General features: G+C 40.6%; 1 protein-coding gene across 4 annotated transcripts in view; it reads left to right on the top strand.

Annotated features, from left to right (window-relative positions):
- Positions 1 to 16523, top strand: part of LOC106585161 (very long chain fatty acid elongase 7) — a 40929-nt gene that overhangs the window by 6052 nt on the left and 18354 nt on the right. Inside the window, exon 1 of one of the 4 annotated variants that reach the window (XM_014171066.3) lies at positions 12991 to 13126. The exons of the other annotated variants lie outside the window; for them this stretch is intronic. The gene's annotated coding sequence lies outside the window, so the exon portion shown is untranslated. Of the gene's footprint in view, positions 1 to 12990; positions 13127 to 16523 lie in introns of those variants that run through there. 4 annotated transcript variants of the gene reach the window in all.

The following is a 16523-nucleotide window of genomic DNA, read 5'->3' as shown; positions in this document are numbered from 1 at the left end:
AGATACATGTACCTCCCTCAGGCACACCAAGAGACCATGGCATTGCCTGGGAACTAGCCTCTATTCCCTGGGAGTGCAGGCAGGCAGGATACCCACCTGGTTTACGCCAAATTAGATCAGCTAATTAAACCATTGGGATCATATCACTGTCCCTTTGGGCTGTAAGTGATTTGAAAAACATCTGGGCATGCTTGAACTGCTACTGATAACATGGGCAATTGGACAGTGAAGGACACTGTCTTTGGAAATGTATGGAGTGATATTCTTTTTTAGTATGGAGGGCTATTTTCAGGAAATTTGAGGCACTAGAGCTGGAAAATTGAAGGGACTATGTGGCATTGTGGTAGTTGTAGTGTTACAGAACAGGTTTAACCTCTACTGTGAACAAAAATTATTTTTAAAAACGCAATTAATGGAATTAACTGGAATGATCTCTTGTCCGATACAGATGTGGAAGCTGATAGTCAGGTTTTTCTATCCACAATCCAGACTACAATAAATGGCTTCCTAAAGAAAATCAAATCCAAACCTGGCCAAAAGAGCACTCTTCCCTGGCTAAATGGAGAAATCTGGAAACTGATGAAAGAACGAGATTATGCTCTAAAAACATCCCTTAAGTCCAAATTAGAGCATGACAGACGTAGGTTTACCATGTTGAGAAATAAGGTGATGAAAGAAAATCAGACAGGCCAAGGCAAACATTTTTATTAACATAATTGGTGAAGCAAAGGGAAATTCTAAATTGATCTGGGAGAATCTAAAAAAGTGAACAGGGAAAGAGCATAGTAACACTGCTAAAATTCTAGAAATCACGGTGAATGACAATCTAACACAGGATGCAGTCGAAATAGCAATAGCCTTCAATTCCTAGTTTGTTGACTCTGTCAGGGTACTGACACAGAACCCCTCCACTTGTTTCTTGGGCTCAGTGCTAGTGAATGACACTCAACCGGTCTTCAGAGGGGAACAAGGTGATTAGCTCACTAAAGAATGCTAAAGCCAAAGATATGTTTGTAGTTTTTAAGAAAGGTAGAGTCCAGCCCAGAGTCACTCATTGGCCCCATTACTAAGGTCACCAACACATCTATTGGTCAGGGGGTGTTTCCAAGGGTCTGGAAGTCTGCGATAATAACAGCAATCTTTAAATCGGGTGACCCTGCTGACGTGAGTAACTACAGGCCCATTAGTATACTACCTGTGGTGTGGAAGGCTGTTGAAAAGTGTGTAGCAGAACAACTGATTGCCCACCTCAACAATAGCTCCTTCACATTACTCTCCATGCAGTTTGGCTTCAGAGCAAAACACTCCACAGAAACCGCCAGCTGCTTTCTTCTGGAAAATGTGAAGTCCAAGATGGACAAAGGGGGTGTTGTTGGGGCTGTGTTTCTGGACCTAAGGAAGGCTTTTGATACTGTTAACCATGAGGTTCTCATCACAAAATTGTCCAAGTTAAACTTTTCCCTCGATGAGTTGAGATGGATGAAATCATACCTTGAAGGCAGAACTCAGCGTGTCAGAGTGAGCAATGAGCTGTCGCCCGCTCTTAGCTATGATGTGGGCATGCCCCAAGGATCAATACTGGGGCCCCTCCTGTTAAGTATGTACATTAATGATCTGCCTTCTGTCTGTATTGGGTCTGAAGTTCAAATGTATGCAGATGGTACAATGATATATGTGCATGCAAAGAGCAAACAACAAGCTGCACAAGAACTCACTACTGTAATGGTCCAGGTTACAAAGTGGCTCAGTGACTCATGTTTGCATCTCAATGTGAAAAAAACTTTCTGCATGTTCTTCAAAGAGGGCAACTGATGCTACTGAGCCAGATCTCTATGTGTCAGGGGAGAAGCTCCAGGTGGTATCTGATTTGAAGTACCTTGGCATCATACTTGATTCCAACTTCTCTTTTAAAAAGCAGGTGAAAATGGTAACTCATAAACAAATTCAACCTAGCTAATTTCCGATTAATACAAAATTGTTTGACTACAGAGGTAGCAAAACTGTACTTCAAATCTATGATACTCCCCCACTTAACATACTGCTTGACTAGTTGGGCCCAAGCTTGCTGTACAACATTAAAACCTATTCAGTCTGTCTACAAACAGGCTCTCAAAGTGCTTGATAGGAAGCCCAATAGCCATCATCACTGTTACATCCTCAGAAAGCATGAGCTCCTGAGTTGGAAAAATCGGTGCAATACATCGACGCATGTCTTGTATTCAAGATCCTAAATGGCCTGGCTCCCCCTCCACTCAGTATTTTTGTTAAACAGAAAACCCAAACATATGGCAGCAGATCCACAAGGTCTGCCATGAGAGGTGACTGTATAGTTCCCTTAAGGAGTAGCACATTTAGTCAATCTTCTTTCTCTGTGAGAGCTTCCCATGTTTGGAATACACTGCCATCAGACACACACAACTGCACCACCTATCACACTTTCACAAAAAACATGAAGCCATGGCTAAAGGCCAATCAGAATTGTGAACATAATCCCTAGTTGTGTATTTCTGCTTTCCATGTTGTCTGTAGCTTGTGAGGTGTGGAAATGCTTTGTTGCTTTTATGGATTTTGTCTTGTTGCGCTCTGTCTGCATGCTACATCTTGCTTGTCCTATGTTGCTCTGCGTGCGCTCACTGCTCATCGATTGTCTGTATTGTTATTGTAATTGTTTTTAATAACCTGCCCAGGGACTGAGGTTGAAAATTAGCCGGCTGGTTAAAACCGGCAGTTTTACTGAAACGTTGATTATTGTGCACCGTCCCAGTAAAAATAAACTCAAACTCAGATGCCGTCTTAATTCGAGCCAGTTTGCTACAGCAGGAAAATAATCCTGCAGCAACAAGAAATGTGAATTATGTGAATTATAATTAATGGGCATTTGTTGTTCTGGCAAATCAAGTCACACTTTAAAGTGGAAATTACACATTTTAGAAGCCTTTTTAAACCTTGACTATTCTAGTTTGCATTTCCTGTAGTACAAGAAAATTCTCAGCAACAAAAGAGCGATCAAAATAAGACCCTACATCTGTACGTTGTTTATCCCCAGTGATGTGAACCTTCACCCGCAGACCAGTTAGGGGACGTTTATGTAAGGGCCCTTTATATGTCCCTATAGGGCCTGAGGGTGCTGTCACATGTCCCCTGAGGGATAGGTGAGAAATAGAAAGCTGTTGATTTTAGGGTTCGCTCTTCTCTCACACTCTCTCAATTCAACTGGCTTTATTTGGCATGTTTACATTGCTAAAGCAAGTGAAATAGATGATAAAATAAACAATATAAAATGAACAGAAAACATTACACTCACAAAAGTTCTAAAGGAAGAGACATATCAAATGTCAAATGTCATATCATGGTGTTGTAACGATGTGCAAATAGTTAATGTACAAAAGGGAAAATAAATCAACATAAATATGGGTTGTATTTACAATGGTGTTTGTTCTTCACTGGTTGCCCTTTTCTTGTGGCAACAGGTCACAAATCTTGCTGATGAGATTACACACTGGTATTTCACCCAATAGATATGGGAGATTATCAACATTTGATTTTTTTTAGAATTCTTTGTGTGTCTGTGTAATCAGAGAGAAATATGTTTCTCTAATATGGTCATACATTTGGCAGGAGGTTAGGAAGTGCAGCTCAGACCTGGCTCTTCTCGAGAGCCAGGTCTGCCTACGGCGGCCTCTCTCAATAGCAAGGCTATGCTCACTGAGTCTGTACATAGTCAAAGCTTTCCTTAATTTTGGGTCAGTCACAGTGGTCAGGTATTCTGCAACTGTGTACTCTCTGTTTAGGACCAATTAGCATTCTAGTTTGCTCTGTTTTTTGTTAATTCTTTCCAATGTGTCAAGTAATTATCTTTTTGTTTTCTCATGACTTGGCTGGGTCTAATTGTGTTGCCGCCCTAGGGCTTTGTGTGGTCTGTGTTTGTGAACAGAGTTCCAGGGCCAGCTTGCTTAGTGGACACTTCTCTAGGTTCATCTCTCTGTAGGTGATGGCTTTGTTATGGAAGGTTTGGGAATCGCTTCCTTTTCGGTGGTTGTAGAATTTACCGGCTCTTTTCTGGATTTTTGAAAATGAACGGGTATCGGCCTAATTCTGCATGCAGTCTCAATTTGGTGTTTGTCCCATTTTCTTTATTGGCATAATGTAACAATGTACTTATTGCAAATGGAATGATTCATTAACAATATATTTAGAAAAATTTGTAATTTAGCAGATGCTCTTATCCAGTGCGACTTACAGTTAGTGCATTCATCCTTAAGATAGCTAGATGGGACAACCACCTATCTCAGTCATAGTAAGTACATTTTTCCTCAAAGTAGCAATCATTAACGTCAGTGCTAGTAGGAGGGGGGAAAGTATAGTGCAAGTGTTGGTTCATGAAAGGCAAGGGTGTAATTTTTTCTATTTTTTTTTGGGGGGGGGGGGTGTTGTGGGATTATAACAACATCCTTAAAGGTAATAAATATTGTCACAAACAGGACCATCAGTATCAATAATAATCAAGGGTTGCGGGGGGATTGGGTTGTATTAGAAATTTAAATCAATAAGTAGATAACACTTGGTTGGTCTGTCACTAGGCAGGTTGCCATTGACCCAGGTTTAAATCGACAAAAACAATGTCACATTTTCTATAGATCGACATTGTTTATCTGTTCGACGGGTGGATTTTCTTTTGTGTATAACTCTCTGTATTGTGGCAATGAGGATGGAAACTGTGGGGGGTTTTTTTTCAAATAAATTATGATTGCCGAATAATTGAAGGTACGCAGGGCACGTGATGCCAAGCTTGCTAAATAAATGTTTCTTTGCAGGACAAGGATTGTCCTGACTTTCAAGAACGCCTGAATTGCTTCGCCTTGCTTTCTGGTTGGCTGGATGCAAGTTTCCCCGTCCAATTATTTCATATCGACAGCTGTGCAAGTTTCACCATGGTACTGGCTGTGGCGATATTTGGCACATGAGAATTATTTGAAAATGGCGAAAAGTAAATTCTTGCATTCTATCCATTCTGGCTACTGCGAGCTACCCGAGACGAGAAAGAGATAGGTGGGAGGGCATACGGGCTGTTGGCAATTTATTAATGCGCAATTTGCCTAAATGGATAATGTAAACACTTCGACCACTATTTTTTGCAAGAAAGTCGTTGGGGGGGGGGGGGGTTTGACGTCATTACCTCCAGCTGTTTTTATAGACACACGACAGTTCAAAGGAAAAGCACCGTAGCAGACAATTGTCACATCTATTTTCTATGCCAACTATCCAAATGTCTACAAAAACATCACTGGACAAGTTCATGGAAACATTGCTACTCCTGTCCCTCATTTTATGGCAGGCAGCAATGTAGTGCGCTGCCAACCCACAGCTCTCTACATCCTCCCCCAACAGGACGGGTAGCCTATTCTCATCAGAGAGGTTGTGGAAACCTTCAATGATTTTTTTCAACAAATTTCTTTGGGGGGGGGGGGGGGGGGGAACTCTCCAATTGCATTATATTTTTTACATAGTGTCAGCTCTGTCTCAGGTTCTGCAGGGGTGCAGTGACTGCACAACCTGTTCTCTACAGGGAGCCAAGTTTCCTGTGTCTACCCTTCTCAATAGCATCAAGTCTGTATTTTGTCAAGGTTTTGATCAGTAACCATGGTCAAATAGTTTGCCATGGTGTACTGTCAATTTAGGGCCAGGTAGCACTTCATTTTGCTTTGTGCTTGTGTTTCCCAATAAGTGATCTAGTTTTGTTTTGACCCTGTTGTAATTTGGTTGATTGATGTGATGTTCTGGTCCTGAGGCTTCGGTGTGTTAGAACAGGTTTGTGAACTCAGTCCCAGGACCAAGCTGGATAAGGTACTATTTTCTTTGCTTACCTCTTAGCATTGCAGGGCTTGGTAATGATATGAGAGGGTGTCAGTGTATTTTAGATGTTTCCAAAGCTCTTTTTAAAAAAGTATTATTATTAGTGGATATTGCCCGAATGCTGCCCTGTATGTATTGTTCTTAGTGTTACTCTGGACATGTAGGAGAATCTTGCATAACTCCGCATGCAGGGTTTCAATGGGGTGTTTGTCCCATTGTGTGAAATCGTGTTTCGCAAGTGGACCACATACCTCGCTGCCATAAAAAGCAATTGGTCCAATGATACATTCTGTTAGTTTTAGATGCATTTTAATATGCTATTCAATTTGAATTTCTTTATTAATGGTGTAGAATACCCTGCATGTTTTCTCTCTCAGTTCAGTCACTGCCTCATTTAGACATTTCAGCTTTTCATTTTTAATTAATTTGTAAAAATGTAAAAAACATAATTCCACTTTGACATTGTGGTATTGTGTGTAAGCCAGTGACAAAATATATCTATTTTAAATTCAGGCTGTAACACAACAAAATGTGTAAAAAGTCAAAGGGGTGGGAATACCTTCTGAAGGCACTAAGAATTTATAGTGTTATCAGCATATCAATATTATGTTAATTCATTATCAATACCTTACGCATGTTCATGTAAATCGGCTCATGTGCAGTCATATTGTTCCTAAGATGAACCAAGGTCTCTGAGACCTGGATCGTATTCATTAGTGCTCATTCTAGCGAATCATAGCAAAATGTTTTGCGACGGAAAACCCGGTAGGTCCCTTCCTGTTTCGACCCGTTTGCTTCCGTTTGGTTCCAAATTAATACTACCCTGGCCACACATTCTGCCCACATTATCAGGATCCTGACGATGCTATCAGTAGATAGCTGACGCATTGTCAGTTTATGGTATATAGTCGGCACAGATAATATGACAGGGCAAGGAACACTGTCGCCTTCCACTAATGTTAATCAGAGGAAATACTGAACTAGTTATGCTGTTGGTCTATCCACCTAATGCCGTACATACTTATTGTACTGTTTCATATTGTATGTGTATATTTTTGTAATTACAGGGCTCAATTGTAAAACAGACCTTGGTTTCAGCAGGACTCCCTGTCAAAAGAAAGGTTAAATAAAATGTAAGTTGTCAGAATGTGGCAGCGCAACTTGTCACAGAGTAATTTTTTTTATTTGAATTAATCTTTGCTTATCTTTTTTAGTTGAAGTAGGCTAATGCCACAAATACACCACCTCAAATGATTGGCAGGTTTGAACTTCTATTGGTTGGTTCCATTGTTCTCTCCCTGGATGAAGATTATGTCATTGTTTTGAGTCTACTGTTTCATAAAGGTAGACACTGCTGTAATAACTTTTGACTTCCTCCTGCCATCAACACTTGAGTGACAGGATACTTCCTCAGCATGTTTCTTTCCACTTGACTACCTTTGCTAATTTAGGACCAAATGCTAACATGAGGTACTTTTCTGCATACAGTGCATTCGGAAAGTATTCAGACCCCTTGACTTTTCCCACATTTTGTTACAGCCTTGTTCTAAAATGGATTCATATTTTTTTTCTTCTCATCAATCTACACACAATACCCCATAATGACAAAGCAAAAACAAGTTATACATTTTTGCAAATGTATTAAAAATAAAAAACATCACATTTACATACGTTTTCAGACCCTTTACTCAGTACTTTGTTGAAGCACCTTTTGGCAATGATTACAGCCTCGATGCTTCTTGGGTATGAAGCTACAAACTTGGCACACCTCTATTTGGGAAGTTCCTCCCATTATTTTATGCAGAACCTCTCAAGCTCTGTCCTGTTGTCCTGTTGGAAGGTGAACCTTCGCCCCAGTCTGAGGTCCTGAGCGCTCTGGAGTAGGTTTTCATCTAGGATCTCTCTGTACTTTGCTCCGTTCATCTTTGCCTCGATTCTGACTAGTCTCGCAGTCCTTGCTGCTGAAAAACATCCCCACAACATGATGCTGCCACCACCATGCTTCACTGTAGGGATAGTGCAAGGTTTCCTCCAGACGTGACGCTTGGCATTCAGGCCAAATAGTTCAATCTTGGTTTCATTAGACCAGAGAATCTTTTATCTCATAGTCGGAGAGTCCTTTAGGTGCTTTTTGGCAAACTCAAAGCAGAATGTCATGTGCCTTTTACTGAGGAGTGGCTTCCATCTGGCCACTATACCATAAAGTGCTGCAAAGATGGTTGTCCTTCTGGAAGGTTCTCCCATCTCCACAGAAGAACTCTGGGGCTCTTTCAGAGTGACCATCAGGTTCTTGGTCACCTCCCTGACCAAGGCCCGTCTCCCCCAATTGCTCAGTTTGGCAGGGCGGCCAGCTCTTGGAAGAGTCTTGGTGCTTCCAAACGTCTTCCATGTAAGAAAGATGGAGGCCACGGTGTTCTTGGGAACCTTCAATGGTGCAGACATTTTTTGGTACCCCTCCCCAGATCTGTGCCTCGACACAATCCTGTCTCCAAGCTCAACGGACAATTCCTTCGACCTCATGGCTTGGTTTTTGCTCTGACGTGCACTGTCAACTATGGGACCTTATAAAAGACAGTTTTGTGCCTTTCCAAATTATGTCCAATCAAGTTGTAGAAACATCTCAAGGATGATCAATGGAAACAGGATGCACCGGAGCTCAATTTCAAGTCTCATAGCAAAGGGTCTGAATACTTATGTAAATAAGGTATTTCTGTTTTTACTATGCAATTATGGGGTATTGTGTGTAGATTGATGAGAATGTATTTAATCCATTTTAGAATACGCCTGTAATGTAACAATGTGGAAAAAGTCAAGGGATCTGAATACTTTCCAAATGCACTGTATGCTTCCGATTTTGTCGCCAGACTGGTTTTCATGGCCAAAGAGCTCTATTTTTATGTCATCTGACCATAGCACAGCCTGGAGTTGGTAAACGGCAATGGCACTTGGATTAGAACAGGTTCTATGGTCAGATGACATGGAAATATACCTCTTTGTCTACGCACACCAGTGGTGGGTTTGGCATCAAAATGGAAGCATACCTGTATACAGAAAAATAACTCATACCTACAGTAAAATATGGTGGTGGATCTTTGATGTTACGGCGCTATTTTGCGTCCACTGGTCCTGGGATCCTTGTTAAAGGTCAACGGCATCATGAACTTTACCAAGTACCAGGACATTTTAGCCCAAAACCTGGTTGCCTCTGCGGGGAGGCTGACACTTGGCCGCAAGTGGATCTTCCAAGACAATAACCCCAAGCACTAATCAAAATACCCCAAAATCATCATTTTGCAATGGCCATCTCAGTCTCCAGACTTGAATCCCATTGAAAACCTGTGGTTTTCGGCTGCTCTAATGGCAGCCCATAAGAGCAGCCGAAGGATAACAGGAATCTGGAAAGATTCAGTATGGAGGAATGGTCTAAGATCCCTCCCAACGTGTTCTCCAAACTCATAAAACATTTGGGAAAATTGCTCAGTGTCGTTATCCTCGCAAGGGGAGGCCGCTAGAGTATTGTAAACAGGGTGCCAATAATTTTGACCCTTATCTTTTATTACTTTTTAAACAAAATCTCTTTCTCTGAGAAATTGTATTGGTATAAAATAATTTCCCCCTTTTTTTGTGTGTGCGTACAATACAGCTCAGTATTTATTTGTAGAGTCTTTTTTGCTCAACTTTATCAAGGGTGCCAATAGTTTTGGACCTGACTGTATATGGCTCTGGCCAGGAAGTAAATAGCACTGAAGAGTATTGATACCCAGGCTAAAGTGCTGCTCTCCTCTGTGTGTCCAGGGTGGTACCTCTGTACAGCGGGGGTAAAGACTAACATCCTAGCCTGGGTTCCTGTTCTCCGACCCCCAGACATGGAAGAAGGGCCAGCCGCCAAGAAAGTAGGAGGCGGAATAAGCAGGAACAATTAAAACACATTTGGGGGATGGCAGGTCCCTGTTCTCGTTCTAAAATGCAATCGCATTAGCCAAGCTAATAGACAGCCATCTATTAGGGACTTATTCTTTGATTCCAGTCACAACAATGCAGACCGACTAAGCCTTTGTGCACACAGGAATGAGATCATAGGGGTTGTGGCTTGTGCTGCACCTTACTCGGGTAACCAGGTGCATGCGCGCACACACACACACACACACACAGTCACGCTGCCTCACCTTGGCTACATTTCCCAGGTGCTGATAAAATTGCCTAAGTATCTTAAGCCACCTCCCTATCCAGCTTCACTGGTTTTTATATTTAGCTTTGGAAACTGAATAATATATATATTTATAAACCTGTATTTATCCAGGCGAATCAATTAAGAACAAATTATTATTTACAATGACTGCAATTGCTTGCACTTAGGAAATGTATGTAATGCTTTCCTGATTACCTAATCGCGTTCACTCAAAACAACAAGGTATTTTTCCGTCCCAGGGTGGGAGCCAGGCTACGGTGTACCCTGCTTTTGAAGACGCATGGAGCCGTGATGAGGACTGATGCATAAACACACCTACCTGTACAATTGGCCAAGTGTCGTCCGGGTTTGGCCGGTGTAGGCCGTCATTGTAAATAAGAATTTGTTCTTAACTTACTTCCCTAGATAAACAAAGGTTCAATATTTTTTTTAAATCTACATTAAAGTGGATGATTACAGATACTCATGAATGAATCATGAATAATGAAAAAGAAAGTTAGACACACATATCATACCCGACAAGACATGCTAACCTCTCACCATTACCAATCACATTTATGCCTCAAACTTTCTTACTCATCATTATTCACGATTCATTCATGATTATCCGTAATCATGGTAGCATCCACATTAATGTAGAGGTTTTCAGAAACATCATTGTAATCTTATAATAAAAGTTTCTCCAAAATCACACATTACATTATTTACCATTCATTTCTATGAATGGCTAAGAATATGGGACCAAATACTAAACTTGACAAAATTTAATAGACTATAAAGTGAATTTGTCCAAATTCTTGTGACATCGTCAAAATGGGGGGACTAGATAGATAAAGTTCTTTAATTTCTAAAGGTATAACACACATGTATAAAAATACTCTAAAATAAAAGGTGACATTTTGCACTGTCCCTTTATAGGAAACATTGGATCTCAAATACTGGAGTATAGAGCCAAATTAAACGTTTTAGCTTCAATGTACAAATAAATCATGGTGCTACTGAAGACTTCTCTAAAACTACAAATGCAGTTTAACACCTACTGTGGTGTTAGAGAATAAACCTTAACAGAATTTGAATGTCTGTTGTAATAACTGATTTATCGTTTTCATTTTTTATAGAAAAATGGAAATGTATAGTATTGGTGACTTGTGCATTTGAAATCAAATGTTATTTGTCACATGCGTCGAATACAACAGGTGTAGAAATGCTTACTTACAAGCCCTTAACCAACAATGTCGTTTTAAGAAAAAATAAGTTAAAGTATTTACTAAATAAACTGAAGTAAACAGTAAATAAATAAAAAGAAAATAGAAAAATAATTAGAGAGCAATAATAAAATAAGGCTATATACAGGGGGTACTGGTACAGAGTTAATGTGCGGGGCACAGGTTAGTTGAGGTAATATATACATGTGGGTAGTGGTAAAGTGACTATACATAGATTAACCTATGGATGGGTATCTGCACAGTACATTGAGCTATAGAATCTGTGGTGTTCATATCAGCTTTCCATTATTCCAATGATGAGCAGAGTAAAACCAGCAGAACTGGAGCCAAACCAGTCCTCATAGCCTCTTTGAACATGAAGCTCAAGAGACGCACCTTTCTGTCATCCATTCACACACAAATGTATACACACAAGAAGTATACAAACAGACAATGAAAACATACGCTAGGGGGTACAACAAATGACAGATTATACAAAGACCTTAAAAGAAACACACTGATTGTTTTAACAGCTTTCTTATTAGAAGAATGTAGAATGGTCTTAATGTACTGCTCAAATTCCTTATAGAAAACATGGAAGAGTTTTTTTATTAGTGAATTTACATTTATGAATATTACATTTTTCCATTAGCACAATTAGATTGGAGGTAAAGTTGTTTTTCTCTATCCTTATTATGGTTAAGGAAACTGAGCAGCACATTCTCTCATGAAAAACAAAAGTAATCAAGAATATTAACAATTATAAAACTATGAATATCTTTCCATATTTATTTTTTTTACATGTAGACAATGCCAACATAAATGCAAAACTGTTTCTGGATGCTCACCACAAAAAGTACAGTTAATGTTTTTTGTTGTTGAGTTTCTTCAGGTAATCATTTGCAGGGTAATATTTCTGGATCATTCTGAAAGAGACCTCTTTGACCTTGTTAACAAGCAGGTATGTGTGGTAATAACCAGACTTTTTTCCAACAGATATTATTGACAAATGTATTCCAGTAAGTTGTGACATAAGGAATGGATACAATATCCCTTTGAAATAAAGCATGTATAGATCTGTTGTTCTGAGGGAGCAAGGAGAAACACATTTTCCCTATTGGGGAGTCAACTGGATTAAGGGAGGGTAGGTCAAGAAGGTGAGGTCTGGTTACGCCTCTAAACAACATGAGAGTTCCAGATGGAATAGCATCAAAGACTATGGCGAACTCTAGGTGTAACAGGGATATTGTAACGTGATAAAAATTCCTCATAATTGAGTAACAATCCTTCTGCATTAAAAAGCTGACTCGCCAGCAGGATATGATTATTGAACCAGTTCTTAAAAAATAAAAAGACTTGTTTCTATACAAAATATCCTTATTGTTCCAAATGAAATACCTATGCGGGGGGGGGGGGGGGGGGGAGTTTATATTAACGACCACGCTAATACTCGTCTATGAAAAGCAAATCATTTTGTAGGAATCTTATCAATGTTATAGTTACAAAGTAACAAATTTGAACCCACCAAAATGGGAGAAGATATGAGGGATGACATTCCAAATTGAAGTTGGATTCTTTAAGAAATGTTTAGGACAATTTATCTTAAAAGTATTATTCAAAGTTCATAACGACAGATTTCCTAATATTGGCAATCCGTTTCGACGGGTTTCTCGAAGAAAGCAAACGTCAGGCTCATTCTCCGCCCTCGTTCCATATCAATGCACGGCAGTTACACAGTAGGGAGGGGACTATGGGACTCCTTGCAAATTGCTAGAGTTTGACACCCCATTCGTCAAACGCTCACAACTGATCCACCGGCAAAGCACTGGAGGAGAAGTAACGTAGGACGGAGTAGTAGGATGCTCTCACAATATTGAAGGTTTGTGAATTAGGCTATGTTACGGCATTGATACATTGAATAATAACTTTACTTCAGCAGTCTACTCTGTGAGGATGTCATATTACCGTATGTGATAGGCTAAACATCTTAATTGATAGTGACGTCACAGTTTGTCCGACATTTGAGGATGAAGGGATTTTTAAGTTTGAAGTCCGTGTTGTGGCATTCATTTTTGGGATGCCTGTTATTCTGTGTTGCTGCAGCGCTGAACGATTCCTGTTTTCATCAGGTCTCGTGCCAGTCCTCTAGCGCTGGTCTTCGTGGGCCGGTGATGAGTCTTGACGGACGAGTTACTACCGGGATTACTATGACGGAATTCCTTTCTGTGAAGCCTAATTGCATAAAACATCTTAAGTGTTCCCTTAAGGAATAACTTCCTCATACCTAAGGGTGTTGCATAGAGCCCCTCAAACATTTCCTTAGGTAAGGACATAATTGAAAGGTTTCACGGTAGTTTGAAGGCAGGTACGACAGAAAGACTCCGGTTACCATGGAGACGACTTGAGTCACTGAACGTCTTAACTAGATCGCAAAATAGAACTTCTGCGTTCAAGAAAGGAGAAACGAATTGATTCGGAAGATATTAAACCATTTATTTTAGTTCTCAACTTGTTTCTATTACTTTCTAGCACGTCAAGCTAATTTAGAGTAGGTAGCTTTGTAAGTCTTGGATTGTGCACCTTACATTGTTTAGCCAGCTAGCTGGTGGCTGTATTCCTTTTTAAACCAGGACAGAGGAAAGCATCATTGATCTCCACAAATGCTGTTTACATTGATATCCGTACTGAATGATGCAGTTAAGGGAAATCATGGGCACCCTTAACTTGATCACTTAATTTAAGGTGGTAATTCGCCCTAAAATGTTTTGTGCAACTGATTTAAAGTGGGAAATACACGTAAGACGTTTTATGCTACTGGGCCTTATTGGAATACTTAAATGCATGCATTCTCACTTGAAGTAATCACTCACTGATTTTACGTGTCTGGAGAGGTGACATTAAGGGTTCCCCTTTCACCAACCCAGTCCTGTATTTAAATAGACAAGTATATCAAGACCTGTTTATTTTTGTATGAACCTCCGAATCCTTCGCTATGCAATCTATACTTAAAACATTTACATTCTTAAACCCTTACCGTGTACCTATGGTCGTCCTCTTTTGTTGCGTGCCTTTCTTTGTTTGCTGAAATAGATTAAAAAAACGTTAATCAAATACAACCACCGACTGACTGTTTGCTTGTTGAGATTCAATTGTCACATGTGCATTGAGCTGAGTTGCCATGTTATAGCAACAGCAATGAGGTAACAGTTGGTGGTTGTATTTAACATTTTATTAAACAGTATGGAAAACAGAGGACAAACAAACACTGAACACAAATATACAGTTTTGTCCTATGTTTCATTAGCTGAAATAAAAGATCCCAGAAATGTTCCAAGCTAATTTCTCAAATGTGTGCGCAATTTAAGTACCTGATAGTGAGCATTTCTCCTTTGCAAAAATAATCCATCCACCTGACTGGTGTGGCATATCAAGAAGCTGATTCAACAGCATGATCATTACACAGTTACACCTTGTGCTGGGGACAAAAGGCCACTAAAATGTGCAGTTTTCTCACACAACACAATGCCTCAGATGTCTCAAGTTTTGAAGGAGGGTGCAATTGGCATGCTGACTGCAGGTGTGTCCACCAGAGCTGTTACCAGAGAATGTTAGGCGAATTTCTCTACCATAAGCCGCCTCCGACATAATTTTAGAGAATTTGGCGTCCAACCAGCCGCAGACCACGTGTATGGTGGTGTCATGTGGGAAAGTGGTTTGCTGACGTCAATGTTGTGAACCCATGGTGGCTGTGGGGTAATGGTATGGGCAGGCATAAGCTACAGACAACGAACACAATTGCATTTTTTCGATGGCAATTTGAATGCACAGAGATACCGTGACGAGATCCTGAAGCCCATTGTCGTGCTATTCATCCGCCGCCATCACCTCATGTTTCAGCATGATATTGCACGACCCCATGTCGCAAGGATCTGTACACAATTCCTGGAAGCTGAAAATGTCCCAGTTCTTCCATGGCCTGCATACTCACCAGACATGTCACCCGTTGAGCGTGTTTGGGATGCTCTGGATCGACGTGTATGACAGCGTGTTCCATTTCCCGCCAATATCCAGGAACTTTGCACAGCCATTGAAGAGGAGTAGAACAACATTCCACAGGCCACAATCAACAGCTTAATCAACTCTATGCGAAGGAGATGTTGCAAATGAGGCAAATGGTGGTCACACCAGATACTGACTGGTTTCCTGGATTTCCCCTCATTGTCTATACGATTTAAAGATGTGGGTCAAAAAGAAAATGAAAGTATTATCAAAGTCTTTTGGGGGGCAAAGGACCGTCAACGCACACAATGTCCTTCGCTAACACCTGCCGAACATCTGCCCTCACCGTCGTTAACAGAACTGTGGGAAAGCAGTGCCAAGCAGGCGGGGGTTGAAGGAAACAGTTTACCGTGTCCTAGCTAGCTACCTATCCTGCCTGCTGTGTACCGACGCACACAATGTCTTTCGCTCCTGCCTGCTAAACACCTGCCGTCGTTGACAGACCTGCAGGAAAGCAATGCCCAACAGGTGGGGGAATTTGTTACCCTTCTCAGCCCATCCAGCTATACACTCGTGTCCCCCGGAGACCGGCTAGTACATAAAGCATCCTCCATTCAGGCTGCAAAGGTGTCGGTGTCCTCCTTAACTCGATTTAATGACCCGCCTGCCTAAAAGAACTGGGAAAATATGCATACTGTCATAATAAATCACAATTTTCCAGCACCATTTTCACAGGCAAAAAAGACTGCTGCACTGAAAAGAGTGTGCAACATCTAGAAGTTGTCCGAAAATAGTGGTGGAAAATTGTTTTAAGACGGTACACATATTTTCCCTGTCAAATCGAGTTAAGGAGGAAACTGACACTTTTGCAGCCTGAATTGAGGATTCTTTATGTACAAGTAGGCTGCCATGAGACATGAGTGTTTAGCTGGCTGGGCACTTTAAAGTCAGACGCAGATGACAAATGATGTAAAAGGAATAATAGTGCCATCTGGTGGCCAGTTGGACTAGCTTCATCAGGGTCCCTTACAAAAAAAGATTGCAGTTTTGAAACTGCAATAAAAGTGCAGTAACTGCAGTCGAATGTGGTATTTTGGAAGCAGTCATTGCAGAATAACTGCAGTTGAACTACAGTTCCACTGCAAAATTACTCCAGTAAAAAAAGTGTCTTTTGGACACAGTATTTGCAGCATACTGCAGTTATACTTCACTCTGACTGCAATCTTTTTTTGTAAGGGGTGGGAGCTGTCAGACAGGAAAGGTGTCAATTGCATAAA

This window comes from Salmo salar, chromosome 24 (genome assembly GCF_965601325.2).
Source record: "Salmo salar chromosome 24, fSalSal1, whole genome shotgun sequence".
In the NCBI taxonomy this organism is placed as follows: domain Eukaryota; kingdom Metazoa; phylum Chordata; class Actinopteri; order Salmoniformes; family Salmonidae; genus Salmo; species Salmo salar.
The sequence above is the reverse complement of the archived record's forward strand: the minus strand, read 5'-3'. Positions and strand labels throughout refer to the sequence as shown.